The sequence below is a fragment of the Anomaloglossus baeobatrachus genome, chromosome 4 (assembly GCF_048569485.1).
Source record: "Anomaloglossus baeobatrachus isolate aAnoBae1 chromosome 4, aAnoBae1.hap1, whole genome shotgun sequence".
In the NCBI taxonomy this organism is placed as follows: domain Eukaryota; kingdom Metazoa; phylum Chordata; class Amphibia; order Anura; family Aromobatidae; genus Anomaloglossus; species Anomaloglossus baeobatrachus.
In genome coordinates this window covers 192,046,718-192,062,708 of record NC_134356.1, presented here as the reverse complement: position 1 = coordinate 192,062,708, position 15,991 = coordinate 192,046,718, and positions in this window count along the sequence as shown.

The following is a 15,991-nucleotide window of genomic DNA, read 5'->3' as shown; positions in this document are numbered from 1 at the left end:
TTACTCAAGAATTGCCTCTATCATAGTGCCTCCATCATAATGTCCAGTTTGATGTAGATGGGCCCCAGTATGATGCTTCGGATCTCCTAGGTTGTAAAAGCGTTTTGTAAATGTACTAGACCTGCCAATAGAGTACCCAACTGGAGTCAATATTAAGTACCTCAAACAGTGAAAAAAGCCCAACTTGTCTGTTTGATAAGTTGGTAGAGATACACACAAGGACTAGAAGCCCCCTTTCACAGGTTTCCCTAGGTGAGGAACTTGATTCTTTCTAATGAACGAGGGTAAAAATGAGTTAAAGAGATTCTCTATCGCCACAGGCTATAAGTGTATATTTTAGACAGTCTATGTGCATGCTCGTAGACATATAAAAACTCCATGTAGTCACTTGCCTTATGAGGTAGGGGGGATTTTCCAACATGTTTAAAAAGCGGCACGGTGGCTCAGTGGATAGCACTGCAGTCTTGAAGCGCTGGTGTGGCGCCCTGGACAAGCCAGGACGTCACAGGTACTGCAACAACACACCCCACACCCCGGTTAGGAACATCTAAGTCAGACACAAATCCTTGTTGCCTCCCTCCAGGGGCTGATGTCCACACCAGGTGGGGCGGAGTCAGGCAGTTGGCTACTCCCACCGAGGAGTTCACCGTCCTGGAGGCGGGAAAAGGAAGGGAGTTGACAGTTGAGTTGAGTTGAGGGAAGTAGTAGTCGAGGAACTGACTGGCCGTGTCCGGGTACATGGCCCGGGCACAGAAACAGCAAGGTTGGCAGACAGTGGTGACCGTCTGCAGGAGAGGCTGATTGACCGTAAGGACCGGGGACGGGCGGTGGCCCGCCGGTACCGGATCGGGGAGCGAAGAGAAGCCAGCACCATTTGGCAGGGCCTACGGACCCCGACCAGGCTAAGAGTCGCCGTAAAACTGGTCAAATCCGTCAGCGACGGGAACCTCCGGGGTTTCCCAGCAATAAAGACCAGACTGAAGGCAACCGTCCAAACCGTGAGGGAGATAAAGCTACCGCCAGAGCTAGAGCTCCCAGGGCCAGAGCCTGTGGACAAGAAGGGGCTCCCTTAGCCAACATACCCCGGGGGAGCGGGTTACCGGTGGGAAGCCATCGGGGCCGAGAACATAACACCGGTGCAGGGAGAGACAGTTACCGCCAGCCTACCGGGAGTGACCGTCGCAGCCGTCTGTGGGACTCGTCCATCCAGCCATTTGTTTTACCAGAGACTCCATGTGCATTACTGGCTGAGTAAGTACCACCGTGCCGTCTGGCACTGCGCTGCCCCGCGACCCTGTACCTGGCCAAGCCCCGCAATCCACCAAACAGACAACAACTTCGGGCCCCGGGACTGCCAAAATCCCCCTACCCACGGAGGGGAGAGAAACATTCCAGCTGCTCCCTGTCATCGCTCCCAGGATCCCAGTACAGAGCAGCGGTGGTGCCCCAACCTCACCACACACCGTGGGTGGCGTCACAAACCGACATCCCAAGCACCAACAAAACTCCCCTTTCACTCACGGGCGAGGAGCGCCGCTCGAGTCCCCGGATCCGGCCCACCACTTGAGCCACCGAGCAGCAGCAGCAGGCAGTCTATGCCTTTTGCAGTCCCAATGACCTGGAGAGAGCCAACCAATCACACTACCAATTGCTATTTTTCTATGGTCCCCCTTGTTGGGAAAGGAGTTTCAAAAAAGAAATGTACTTTACAATATCCAAGTATTCCATCTGCAATATTCCCAGTACCACATAAAGACAATTTATTGTACATCTGATTTGTAAGCTTCAAGATGAGAAGTTTCTTTGTTGCCGGGCAAGGAAAAGGCTACATGGGTAGCATTTACATTAGAGGTACCTATTTTTTGGGGGGGAACTCAACAGCAGATAACTATGAAGAGTCAGTGGAAAATCTCCTAAAATATATAGGGATCTTGTCTGTATCATGTTCTTAAAGAGTCATTTCTTACGTTTGCATCTAGAGTTTTTTCCACCAAATTGTGGAGCAGTGAGCGATGAGCATGGTGAGAGATTTCACCAAGATATTGCTGCTATGGAGAAAAGATATGAAGGAAAATAGAATCCCTCAATGCTTGCAGATTACTGTTGGACAATTGTAAGAGATGACCCAATGCAAGAGTATAGGAGACAAGAAAAAACGAGTTGTCACCGAATGAGGAATACATTTTGTAGTGCAATTTTGGTAACTGATTAGAATTCACAATAATGTTTAGACTGGTTTTAGTTATTTGAATTGTTGCTAACTTTTCTCTAAATAAAAATTTGAAAAATGGCATAAAGGAATATTCTGCATCTTTATATTTGCAAAAATAATAATGTTATAAAGCACTGAAACTTTTATGCATTAATTATATATAGCAGCAAAAGGAAAACTCTTTGATATGGAAACAAAAACCAGCTGAGAGGTCAAAATCATTAAGAAATGGCTCATTTCACAACTGAAGATGACACCTTTTGAATAAATGTACAACAGTGTTATTGCAATAGATCTCCCACTGGTGAGAAAACATTGGACGCCATCGCAAAGAACAAAATGAACTAGTATTTGGGAATGGTCTGATGAAGCTAAATATAATGAGAATCAGTTATCAAATAGAAGGTGTCTCAGATCTCTCCTAAGTTCAATGAATTAACTAGATAGGAGGGGCAAAGGAACAATAATTTAAAATTAATCCAAACTCAATGTTCTGCATCCTGGGTAAGTAGAAAATTTTAAAAAGTAGGATTTTTTCAGAATAATGTAGTAGCATCAACAACGTTTTCACTTAAGATACCTTAAAGGTATCCCTAAGAGGACTATTGCCCAGATAAAATGGCAAACTGAAAGGAGAATTATGTACGTAGGGATGAAGAATCTGGTGGTAAGTGGATTTAATAATAGCAGATGACATCATACTCCCAAATATAAAAAAAACAAATAAAAATTCCCATATTCCCGAACTGTTCATTATTATGATGCACTGCAAATAACTTATATGGAACGTTAATAAATATTTAAATGAAAAAAATATATATATATATATCTCTGGTTTCAGAAGAACTTACAGCAATGTCTGTGTCGGCCTCTATCTCCTCCATCCTCCTTCTCCTCTTTCATAGGATCTAATGAGCTGTAATTGTCATCTCGTCCCTCAGTATTTATTAAAGATAGATTTTACATACTGTATGTACATTGTGAGGGACAGATCAGTCTAGAAGGAAAAAGAAGCAGATCAGGTTTCACTGATAAGATATATTACAGTTTAATGTTTTATTGATTAAATAACAAACCAACAGTTTCTCTATCACTATCTAAATACCATTTTAGATAGGAAAGGATGGGTTTTCTCTTTAAGGTTGTTTTTAAACCTGTTGTTCAGGTGTCATGGGTTGACTAAAGTTTTCCATCATGGCAAAGCACTTTTCTGGAAGTGTGAAATTCCTTCCTCCCTGGTCCTGAAGCATCATTTTTGCCTAGCAACAGCTCTTAATGCAAAAAATCCTCCACACTGGACCTGAAGCCTCATTGTTGCCTAGCAACAGCTCTGTATATAGAAAATTCCTCCACACTTGTCCTGAAGCATCATTGTTGCCTAGCAATAGCTCTAAATAGAAAATTCCCCCACACTGGTCTGAAGCATCATTGTTGCCAAGCAACAACTCTATATAGAAAAATCCCCCGCACTGGTCCTGAAGCATCATTGTTGCCTTAGCAACATCTCTGTATAGAACATTCCTCCACACTGGACCTGAAGCATTATTGTTACCTATCTCTATATAGCAATTTTGTTGCCTAGCGCTATATAGAAAATTCCTCCACACTGGAGCTGAAGCATTATTGTTGCCTATCTCTATATAGCATTATTGTTGCCTATCTCTATATAGCATTATTGTTGCCTAGCTCTATATAGAAAATTCCTCCACACTGGACCTGAAGCATTATTGCTGCCTATCTCTATATACAGTTAGGTCCAGAAATATTTGGACAGTGACACAATTTTCGCGAGTTGGGCTCTGCATGCCACCACATAGGATTTGAAATGAAACCTCTACAACAGAATTCAAGTGCAGATTGTAACGTTTAATTTGAAGGTTTGAACAAAAATATCTGATAGAAATTGTAGGAATTGTACACATTTCTTTACAAACACTCCACATTTTAGGAGGTCAAAAGTAATTGGACAAATAAACCAAACCCAAACAAAATATTTTTATTTTCAATATTTTGTTGCGAATCCTTTGGAGGCAATCATTGCTTTAAGTCTGGAACCCATGGACATCACCAAACGCTGGGTTTCCTCCTTCTTAATGCTTTGCCAGGCCTTTACAGCCGCAGCCTTCAGGTCTTGCTTGTTTGTGGGTCTTTCCGTCTTAAGTCTAGATTTGAGCAAGTGAAATGCATGCTCAATTGGGTTAAGATTTGGTGATTGACTTGGCCATTGCAGAATGTTCCACTTTTTTGCACTCATGAACTCCTGGGTAGCTTTGGCTGTATGCTTGGGGTCATTGTCCATCTGTACTATGAAGCGCCGTCCGATCAACTTTGCGGCATTTGGCTGAATCTGGGCTGAAAGTATATCCCGGTACACTTCAGAATTCATCCGGCTACTCTTGTCTGCTGTTATGTCATCAATAAACACAAGTGACCCAGTGCCATTGAAAGCCATGCATGCTCATGCCATCACGTTGCCTCCACCATGTTTTACAGAGGATGTGGTGTGCCTTGGATCATGTGCCGTTCCCTTTCTTCTCCAAACTTTTTTCTTCCCATCATTCTGGTACAGGTTGATCTTTGTCTCATCTGTCCATAGAATACTTTTCCAGAACTGAGCTGGCTTCATGAGGTGTTTTTCAGCAAATTTAACTCTGGCCTATCTATTTTTGGAATTGATGAATGGTTTGCATCTAGATGTGAACCCTTTGTATTTACTTTCATGAAGTCTTCTCTTTACTGTTGACTTAGAGACAGATACACCTACTTCAGTGAGAGTGTTCTGGACTTCAGTTGATGTTGTGAACGGGTTCTTCTTCACCAAAGAAAGTATGCGGCGATCATCCACCACTGTTGTCATCCGTGGACGCCCAGGCCTTTTTGAGTTCCCAAGCTCACCAGTCAATTCCTTTTTTCTCAGAATGTACCCGACTGTTGATTTTGCTACTCCAAGCATGTCTGCTATCTCTCTGATGGATTTTTTTTTTTTTTCAGCCTCAGGATGTTCTGCTTCACCTCAATTGAGAGTTCCTTAGACCGCATGTTGCCTGGTCACAGCAACAGCTTCCAAATGCAAAACCACACACCTGTAATCAACCTCAGACCTTTTAACTACTTCATTGATTACAGGTTAACGAGGGAGATGCCTTCAGAGTTAATTGCAGCCCTTAGAGTCCGTTGCCCAATTACTTTTGGTCCCTTGAAAAAGAGGAGGCTATGCATTACAGAGCTATGATTCCTAAACCCTTTCTCCGATTTGGATGTGAAAACTCTCATATTGCAGCTGGGAGTGTGCACTTTCAGCCCATATTATATATATAATTGTATTTCTGAACATGTTTTTGTAAACAGCTAAAATAACAAAACTTGTGTCACTGTCCAAATATTTCTGGACCTAACTGTAGCATCATTGTTGCCTAGCTCTATATAGAAAATTCCTCCACACTGGACCTGAAGCATTATTGTTGCCTTAGCAACATCTCTGTATAGAACATTCCTCCACACTGGACCTGAAGCATTATTGTTGCCTATCTCTATATAGCAATTTTGTTGCCTAGCGCTATATAGAAAATTCCTCCACACTGGACCTGAAGCATTATTGTTGCCTATCTCTAAACTGCATCATTGTTGCCTAGCTCTATATAGAAAATTCCTCCACACTTTTCCTGAAGCATCAATGTTGCCTAGGAGCAGCTCTCTATAGAAAATTCCTCCACACTGGACCTGAAGCATTATTGTTGCCTATCTCTATATAGCATCATTGTTGCCTAGCTCTATATAGAAAATTCCTCCACACTGGACCTGAAGCATTATTGTTGCCTATCTCTATATAGCATTATTGTTGCCTAGCTCTATATAGAAAATTCCTCCACACTGGACCTGAAGCATTATTGTTGCCTATCTCTATATAGCATTATTGTTGCCTAGCGCTATATAGAAAATTCCTCCACACTTTTCCTGAAGCATCAATATTGCCTATCTCTATATAGCATCACTGTTGCCTAGCTCTTTATAGAAAATTCCTCCACACTGGACCTGACGCATTATTGTTGCCTATCTCTATATAGCATTATTGTTGCCTATCTCTATATAGCATTATTGTTGCCTATCTCTATATAGCATTATTGTTGCCTAGCTCTCTATAGAAAATTCTTCCACACTGGAGCTGAAGCATTATTGTTGCCTATCTCTATATAGCATCATTGTTGCCTAGCTCTCTATAGAAAATTCCTCCACACTGGAGCTGAAGCATTATTGTTGCCTATCTCTATAAAGCATCATTGTTGCCTAGCTCTGTATAGAAAATTCCTCCACACTGGACTTGAAGCTTCACTGTTGCCTAGCTCTATATAGTATCATTGTTGCCTGCACTACTGTATATAAAAAATTCCTCCACACTGGACCTGAAGCTTCATTGTTGCCTAGCGCTATATAGAAAATTCCTCCACACTTTTCCTGAAGCATCAATGTTGCCTAGGAGCAGCTCTCTATAGAAAATTCCTCCACACTGGACCTGAAGCATTATTGTTGCCTATCTCTATATAGCATCATTGCTGCCTAGCTCTATATAGAAAATTCCTCCACACTGGACCTGAAGCATTATTGTTGCCTATCTCTATATAGCATTATTGTTGCCTAGCGCTATATAGAAAATTCCTCCACACTTTTCCTGAAGCATCAATATTGCCTATCTCTATATAGCATCACTGTTGCCTAGCTCTTTATAGAAAATTCCTCCACACTGGACCTGGCGCATTATTGTTGCCTATCTCTATATAGCATTATTGTTGCCTATCTCTATATAGCATTATTGTTGCCTATCTCTATATAGCATTATTGTTGCCTAGCTCTCTATAGAAAATTCTTCCACACTGGACCTGAAGCATTATTGTTGCCTATCTCTATAAAGCATCATTGTTGCCTAGCTCTGTATAGAAAATTCCTCCACACTGGACTTGAAGCTTCACTGTTGCCTAGCTCTATATAGTATCATTGTTGCCTGCACTACTGTATATAAAAAATTCCTCCACACTGGACCTGAAGCTTCATTGTTGCCTAGCAACAGCTCTTTGTAGAAAAGTGCGCTAAAGAAATCTTATTATAGTTACCGGTCATGATGCTGATAATGATACATTCTGGGGTGACCCAATCAATGAGAATCAATTTGTGCAGTACTCTGTTATTGTACTATTCCTTACATGAGCTGTCAGCCTGTTCTGATTTTAGTGCTGTTCCTTGTTAGACTGTTTGGCTCCAACATTGTGATTAGCATCTTTAAGATTACACAGCACTGTAAGTAATAGTCATAGAATAGAACGTTACATGTCTATTTGCCATAAATTTGGTAGAAGAATGCTGAGAGGGGGGTTCTGGAGACTTCTGTCCTGTAAGACACGGCTTTATCCTTCCTTGAGCACCTGAGTGGCATGACTTAAACTCTCCTTTCAGAAGCAGCAACACATTTGTGACCTCTCCTCTGACCTCTCGGGATGTTATACATAAATGCTGATTTTTTTTTGTTTATTTAAAAGGAATGTTTGCTTATTTAGTATCTACTTGAGTGGAACCTCTGTTTGTGTATGGCATGGATTCCTTACTTTTTCTTGCACCCTTTCCAAATGTCAACCTCTAAGTAATTGAGTCGAAGCGCTAAATTTGACTAATTTCTTTTATTTTTCAGTTTAATTTTTATTGCACATATACATTATGTAAGTTCTGCACCTGCTCTGTTAAGTAGATCCAAAACTGCAAACTGCACCAAGTAATCAATTAGAGCCCACCAAAGGAACCCACCTTCATTCAATGGAAAATTACAGTTAGAGATTAGGGATGATCGAATATCACAAATATTTGGCAATATTCGGCTTCGCAAATATTCGATGAATAGGTCGCCGCTGTGCGAATATTCGATGCGCAATGTAAGTCTATGGGAAACCCGAATAGTTGCCGAATAGCAACTATTCGAAATAGTCGAATAGCGGCGACCTATTCGTCGAATATGGGCGTAGCCGAATATTTGACGTATTCGATCATCCCTAATAGAGATCATTCTGAATATCAGAAGGGAAAGTAAAAAGATTGCGGAAGTAAATGAAATGTAGAACACCAAGAAAAGTAGGAGAAAATTACAAAACCTGTTTTCTTCAGAACCCCAGGGTCCTGGCCGCAAAGTTACTTATTTATGCTTTTTTATTTTTGATGGGACTTTTGGGCAGGAAGGAGATGAAGGTTGGCAACACTGCTCCAAAGATGTACGTGCTCGAGGAAAGAATCACGATCTTGACTCAATGTGAAAGTAAAATCCTCAGTACCGGAAAAGACGAAGAGTAGAATTACTTCCTGCTATAAGGGAATTTTACTTTGATCCTGTAAGATACAGATATGGTCCAACATTTCGACCAACACCGGTCTTTATCAAAGACATCTGTAGGAAGAGTTACAGGCATGGCTCCCCTTTTTTTGGACTGGCTGTTTTGTCTTTTTTTAGCTTTCCACTGGCAGCTGTCTATACATTTGTGTTTTGGTCCAACTCTAGCCCCGTCAATTTTAAGCACAAATCAAGGTGAAATACCAAAGTTAGGGCCCATCCGGATTGGGTACAACTTGTCGTGTTGGTTTGACTTTTACGCTTTTTTTTAATCAAAATAGTGAAAATCCAAGTACTCTATATTATATACACATGTGGTCAAATTTTAATAAATTCTGTGAAAGCATGGTTGAAAAACAACAATGTCTGACTTTCATTTGGTCATTTTCATAGATTTTTTTATTTATTATTATTTTTGTCAGATTCAAGTTATTTCTGTCACCATTGTGGGCTTTTCTTTCATTAAATGAGGGGTACCAACAATTTTGACCGCATGTGTACATGTATTGTTGTTATTAATTTATTCACTTGCTAATTTTATTTATATCTTAGATTTTATATGTTTGGCTATTTGATGTTCATCTCTACATCTTTTATTATTTACACACACTAGCTGACTCAGGACCCCTGTGCAAGGGCAATATATGGGCCTGTTACAGTCCTATAGCTCATCATAATGTATAAGTCCACCCACTTTAGAGGTGGAAGTTGGCCTCCTTACCTTTTGGGCCCCTGTGCTGCTGCACAGGTTGAATCAATGATTTGTCCACCCCTTTTTACACATATTCATATATTTAAGAAAACAAACAGACCCATGGTCTAAAATAAAACCATGCCTGAATAATGACAACAATGTACATTCAAGTATGTACACAAGACTGCACACTCCACCACAATATAGAACCAAAAACAAAAAAAAAAAGGAATTTTAAATGTGCAAAATATTTTTTATTAAACACAAAAATGTAAAATTACATCATAGAGAGTACGATGCCACAGATGGAGACACGAGTTGACCCTGTGCCTATGGAACACCAGTAACTCAATAGTTAAATAAGATGCAAGAAGAATAGAAATACCCCCTTATTAAAATAAAGTGCTCAAGTGCAAAATGTGCATATAAATCTATCATCTAAAGTGGCCAGAGCCTGCTCATAAAATGTGCATAATGATACAAAGGGCACTTACCATGAGTCAATTGGTGGTCGAGATTACCTTGCCGTTGGTTTCCGGGCTTACATGCATTGGCCAATACATAAACTAAATATCTCTCTTTTGCAGTAATGCAGTGCCATATTTTCCCTTATACATTTTTGGCTTTTTAGTGTGCTGCTGTATGCATTTTATAGTTACTACGGTATGTTTTTTCGGCTAGCACCTGTTCACATTTGTTGAATGTGCTGGTCAGTTTTTTGGATATTTGAATTGGTGGTCCAGAGGCACATGGAGGGACAAAGTGATGAGACCTCGATGGTCGTTTTCAGGGACGTAGCCCACTTCTTCCTCCAGGAAGCGACCACTTTAGATGATAGATTTATATGCACATGGGCATTTTTCTGTTTAATAAAAAATGTTTTGCACATTTAAAACTTACATATTCACATATTATAGAACAAACACACTATAGCCGCTTTCACTCATCAGTAGTTTGATCATCATTTGATGTGAAAATGGAAGAGGGTCCAAAACACAGAAGACATTCTTTCCATTACACTTTGTGTTTGTATTGGATCCATTTGTGATTTTGGTTTACAACCATTGATGCAAAGTACGGACCAAAATCTGGTATAGCTCTGATCCCTGATTTACAGTGCTGGCCAAAAGTATTTGCACCCCTGAAATTCTGTCAGAAAATACTCAGTTTCTTCCTGAAAATGATTGCAATCACAAATTCTTTGGTATTATTATCTTCATTTTTTTTGCTTGCAATGAAAAAACACAAAAAAGAATGAAACAAAAATCAAATCATTGATCATTTTACACAAAACTTCAAAAATGGGCCAGACAAAAGTATTGGCACCCTTAGCCTAATACTTGATTGCACAACCTTTAGCCAAAATAACTGCGAACAACCGCTTCCGGTAACCATTAATGAGTTTCTTACAATGCTCTCCTGGAATTTTAGAACATTCTTCTTTGGCAAACTGCTCCAGGTCCCTGAGATTTGAAGGGTGCCTTCTCCAAACCGCCATTTTGAGATCTCTCCACAGGTGTTCTATTGGATTCAGGTCTGGACTCATTGCTGGCCACTTTAGTAGTCTCCAGTGCTTTCTATCAAACCATTTTCTAGTGCTTTTTGAAGTGTGTTTTGGGTCATTGTCCTGCTGGAAGACCCATGACCTCTGAGGAAGACCCAGCTCTTTCACACTGGGCCCTACATTATGCTGCAAAATTTGTTGGTAGACTTCAGACTTCATAATGCCATGCACAGTCAAGCAGTACAATGCCAGAGGCAGCAAAGCAACCCCAACACATCAGGGAACCTCCGCCATGTTTGACTGTAGGGACCGTGTTCTTTTCTTTGAATGTCTCTTTTTTTTCCTGTAAACTTTATGTTGATGGCTTTTCCCAAAAAGCTCTACTTTTGTCTCATCTGACCAGAGAACATTCTTCCAAAACGTTTTAGGCTTTCTCAGGTAAGTTTTGGCAAACTCCAGCCTGGCTTTTTATGTCTCAGGGTAAGAAGTGGGGTCTTCCTGGGTATCCTACCATACAGTACCTTTTCATTCAGACGCCGACGGATAGTATGGGTTGACACTGTTTTACCCTCGGACTGCAGGACAGCTTGAACTTGTTTGGATGTTAGTCGAGGTTCTTTATCCACCATCCGCACAATCTTGCGTTGAAATCTCTCGTCAATTTTTCTTTTCCTTCGTCATCTAGGGAGGTTAGCCACAGTGCCATGGGCTTAAAACGTCTTGATAACACTGCGCACCGTAGACACAGGAACTTTTTCTTTGAAGATGGACTTGTATTCTTGAGATTGCTCATGCTTCCTCACAATTTGGATTCTCAAGTCCTCAGACAGTTCTTTGGTTTTCTTACTTTTCTCTATGCTCAATGTGGTACACACAAGGACACAGGACAGAGGTTGAGTCAACTTTAATCCATGTCAACTGGCTGCAAGTGTGATTTAGTTATTGCCAACACCTGTTAGGTGCCACAGGTAAGTTACAGGTGCTGTTAATTACACAAATTAGAGAAGCATCACATGATTTTCAAACAGTGCCAATACTTTTATCCACCCCCTTTTTATGTTTGGTGTGGAATTATATCCAATTTGGCTTTATGACAATTTTTTTTTTTCATTGAAGACAAATTAAATGAAGTTAATAATATCAAAGAATTTGTGACTGCAATCATTTTCAAGAAGAAACTGAGTATTATCTGACATAATTGCAGGGGTGCCAATACTTTTGGCTAGCACTGTAATCACAGCCCATTATTTTGCTATATCACCATTTTCCACTCTGTTACGTGCTCTGTAATGAATCTATAAATAAAATTTCATTTAAGTAACTATATTTCAGATACCAATATAGCTCACGATTAAACATGTATTACTTGTTACATAAGAAAAGTGAAATGGGTAGAGTAATTGGAGTATAAATAAATCGTATCATCCTTTTACCTCATTTTAATCCCATCTCCACTTTATGATAAATAGCTTTATTACACACTAATTAGTGTAATCTAATCAAGAATAATAACAGAGTAGGGCAATGAGTTTAACTCCGCATATCTCAAGTCTACTTCTTGGGCAGCTTCCAGTTGCCTTACAATTAGCCCTCCTAGTTTTAGTATTTCCAATTCTTGCTTTTATAATTTTGCATCTATGAATGTTAATATGAATTACAATATTCATGAGGCGGAAATCAGAGACAGCTTTGCTGGGTCCCAATATTCTGCTTGGTAAGGTGGCTTGCTGTATGTTCCCCTTTAATGTAGAGGACAAATCAACAAATCTTTGAACACATTTGTGGCTTATAACAGAAATGACTTGATATTAGTTGCTTCAGTCCACAATATGGTCAATATGATCAGTCAAATCACAAATAAACTCTGTTGGGTTTGCAAGCAAAGATGTGTATAGCCTGAAAAATAATATCATGAAACAGCCACATGAGCAGCCCTTTCAGGATATGTAACGTTTATTCCTGTATGTTGCCCCATTATGCTGCTGTAAGCCCTTGAAAATGTATATTCCCACTCAGGGTAGTCAAATGTATATAAATGTGTAATTCATATTCACCCCTCCCCCTGCCGACAATCCCACCCACCCCTCTGTGCAGTGTCAGGGATTGGTGCAGTCAGAGTCAGTATTATTCCATTTGTTACAGCAATTGAACCTAGTCCTGCAGCTGTGACACCCTACCTGATTGGTTACATTGACATGTGGGCCACAGGAATGCAAGTTCTGACACCGCTGGAACTATGCCGGCACCAAAGGTGAGTATAGACTTTGTCATTTTTATGTGGGCACACATGGAGAATGAGAAGAGCTTGTCCAAGTAGTGGACAACCTCTTTAATTGGAGCTGCACAGATTTCCATGTGCACAGCTCACCTGGTCTACATTGCTCCTATTAAAATTAATGTAGAGGCAGTGTGCATGATTGTCCTCTGCTTACATGGGGTTCTTTAGAGCCTCAGTTCTTGGAATCAGTGTGGCCACAGTGGTTGGAGCCCTACAACTGGAGAGTTGTCTCTTTTCTTGTGGATACAGAATAACATTCAAACTTGGAAATACCCCTTTAATAGAATAACTCTGTATGTCATGGCTCCACTCTGGGGTTCAAACTAATGATCTCTGCTTGTTGGTTGAACCACAGCCTGTTTTGTGTTTGTCTAACTGCTGAAGAATCTCTTGTCTTTCTAAGGGGTACTTTACATTCTGCGACATCGCTAGCGATTGCTAGCGATGTCGAGTGCGATAGCTCCCGCTCCCGTCGCTCGTGCGACATTTGGTGCTCGCTGCCATAGCCAACATTATCACTATGGCAGCGTCACATGCACATACCTGGTCAGCAACGTCACTGTGACGGCCGAACAATCCCTCCCTCAAAAGGGAGGTGGGTTAGGCGTCACAGCGACGTCACTGCAGCGTCACTAAGCGGCCGGCCAATAGAAGCGGAGGGGCAGAGATGAGTGGGATGTAGCATCCCGCCCACCTCCTTCCTTCCGCATTGCCGGTGGATGCAGGTAAGGAGATGTTCGTCGCTCCCGCTGTGTCACACATAGCGATGTGTGATGCAGCAGGAACGACGAACAACATCGTACCCGTGGCAGCAGCAATATTAAGGAAATGAACGACATGTCAGCGATCACCGTTTTGGAACGATTTTGCGATCGTTGATCGTCGCTCATTAGTGTTACACGCTGCGATGTCGCTACCGGCGCCGGATGTGCGTCACTAACGACGTGACCCTGACGATATATCGGTAGCGATGTCGCAGCGTGTAAAGTACCCCTTAGTCTCTGCTGTCCTTTTTCATTTCTATTCAGATCACTTTCTCGTTTGGTTTGCCTAATTATTAGGGATGGGCAAACCCGAACTGTAAGGTTCGGGTGCCATACCGAACACATGGTGTTCGTGCATACGACCCCGAAAACGAGCTTTCCAGGACGTTCGTGTTAGAATTCGTGTAACCGTTCGGGTCCAAGGGCTGTTAAAAAAAGCACGTTATTAAAAAACATTCTGATCATACTTACAGGTCCCGCGACGCATCCTGCAGGCTCGGCCTCCCAGCGCTTCTGCGTCCATCTGATCATTGCTGTTCCCCCCGGTAAGCACCTCTGGCTAAAATGACCTGCCATGACCGTGATGTCAAACCCATGTGACCAGTCACATGTGAATGCTGTATTACCTCATTGGCTACAGACTGGTCACGTGAGTATGATGTCATCTCCAATAAAGGGTTAAAAAAAAGACACCACTCCCCGAGTTGGGGAAATGAGGTTAGGGAACATATGGGAATTCATACAAGATTGTTAAAACTTTTTATTTTTTTGTCTTTTCACCCGGACGATTGAATAGGAGTATCAGTTATATTGTTCTAGCTATAACTCGTGACAGATCAGTTAGCTATCCATGTTGTTTCCTAACCTAAGGATATATCAAAGTTCTGTGAAATATTCCAACTCATAAGTGATTTACTACAATGTTTTCAATACTTCATCACTCTGTATTTGCGATTAACTTGAAAATCAATAAAAATGTATTGTTAAAATGTCAAAAAAAAAAAAAAGACACCACACAGAGAAAAAATACTTTATTAGAAATAAATACACAGACACACTTAGAGACTCCATGTTTATTACTCCCTGTCACCCCTCCACGATCCATGGTCTTCTGTCTTCTTTCTCCTTCAACCATTGCAGCTCTACTACATCAGACAGCACAGGGGAGGAAGACGCTCCTCCTCCCGCGTGCAGTCGAATCACTCAATGAGTGAGCAGTGGAAGCGGGTTGGTAAGCGGTGACGTCACCGCTGCCACCGTTGCAATAATAACCTGACAAGTGGGTTACTATAGCAACGGTGATCTCTGATCACCTGATTCCCGACACCGCTATTCACCGGCTGTGGCAACCAAACCCTGCATGTGGGCTGACTCTGTAAAGAGCGCTGACATGCAGGGACTAGTAGCCGACCATGTGCCCGAGCATCTCGCCAGTACACGGCGCTCGCCGAGTATACCAAGTATTGAGGTGCCTGGGCAAGCACCGTGTACCAGCAAGATGCACTGACAGCACTGACCAGACCTAGCATGACGTCATAGCCATGTGACCGCTCTTTAACCAACGAGGTAATGCAACGTGACTGGTCACATGGGTATGACGTCATGGAAGGTCCTGGATCAGTGCTGGTTACTGGGAGGGCACAGTGATGATCAGAAGGGGAAGCGGCGGGAGACAGAGTCTGCAGCATGCGTCGCTGGACCTGTAAGTATAATGACAATGTTTATTATTAACTATATTATTTATTTTACAGCACCCCGCCCCATCACATAACTGTAAAGTCCAAGTTCGGGGTTCGGACACAAGTTTGCATTATATCAGAACCCGAACTTTCCAAAATGTTCGTGCGAGTCTCCCGAACACCGTACATTGGGGGGTTCACCCATCCCTACTAATCACATATTTAGAGGTTATGGTTTTCTTACTGAGAAATTGCTATTGCTATTCTCTGCAGTTTGTTTGTGTGACTCCCTTCCCAGTTATTTCTTATTTTGTTTAATTTAGGTTTGGCAGAGTTCCCATGTATTCTGTTATTCTTTTTTGTTTCCTGTATTCCATTATTCCTGTATGACTGTGTGTGCATATTCATCACCCTGTGTCTCACCCTCTACCTGTCTGCACTTAATTTATATTTATTGCTGTTTTTGTTTTACACTTGGTTTATAACTTAGGGTACA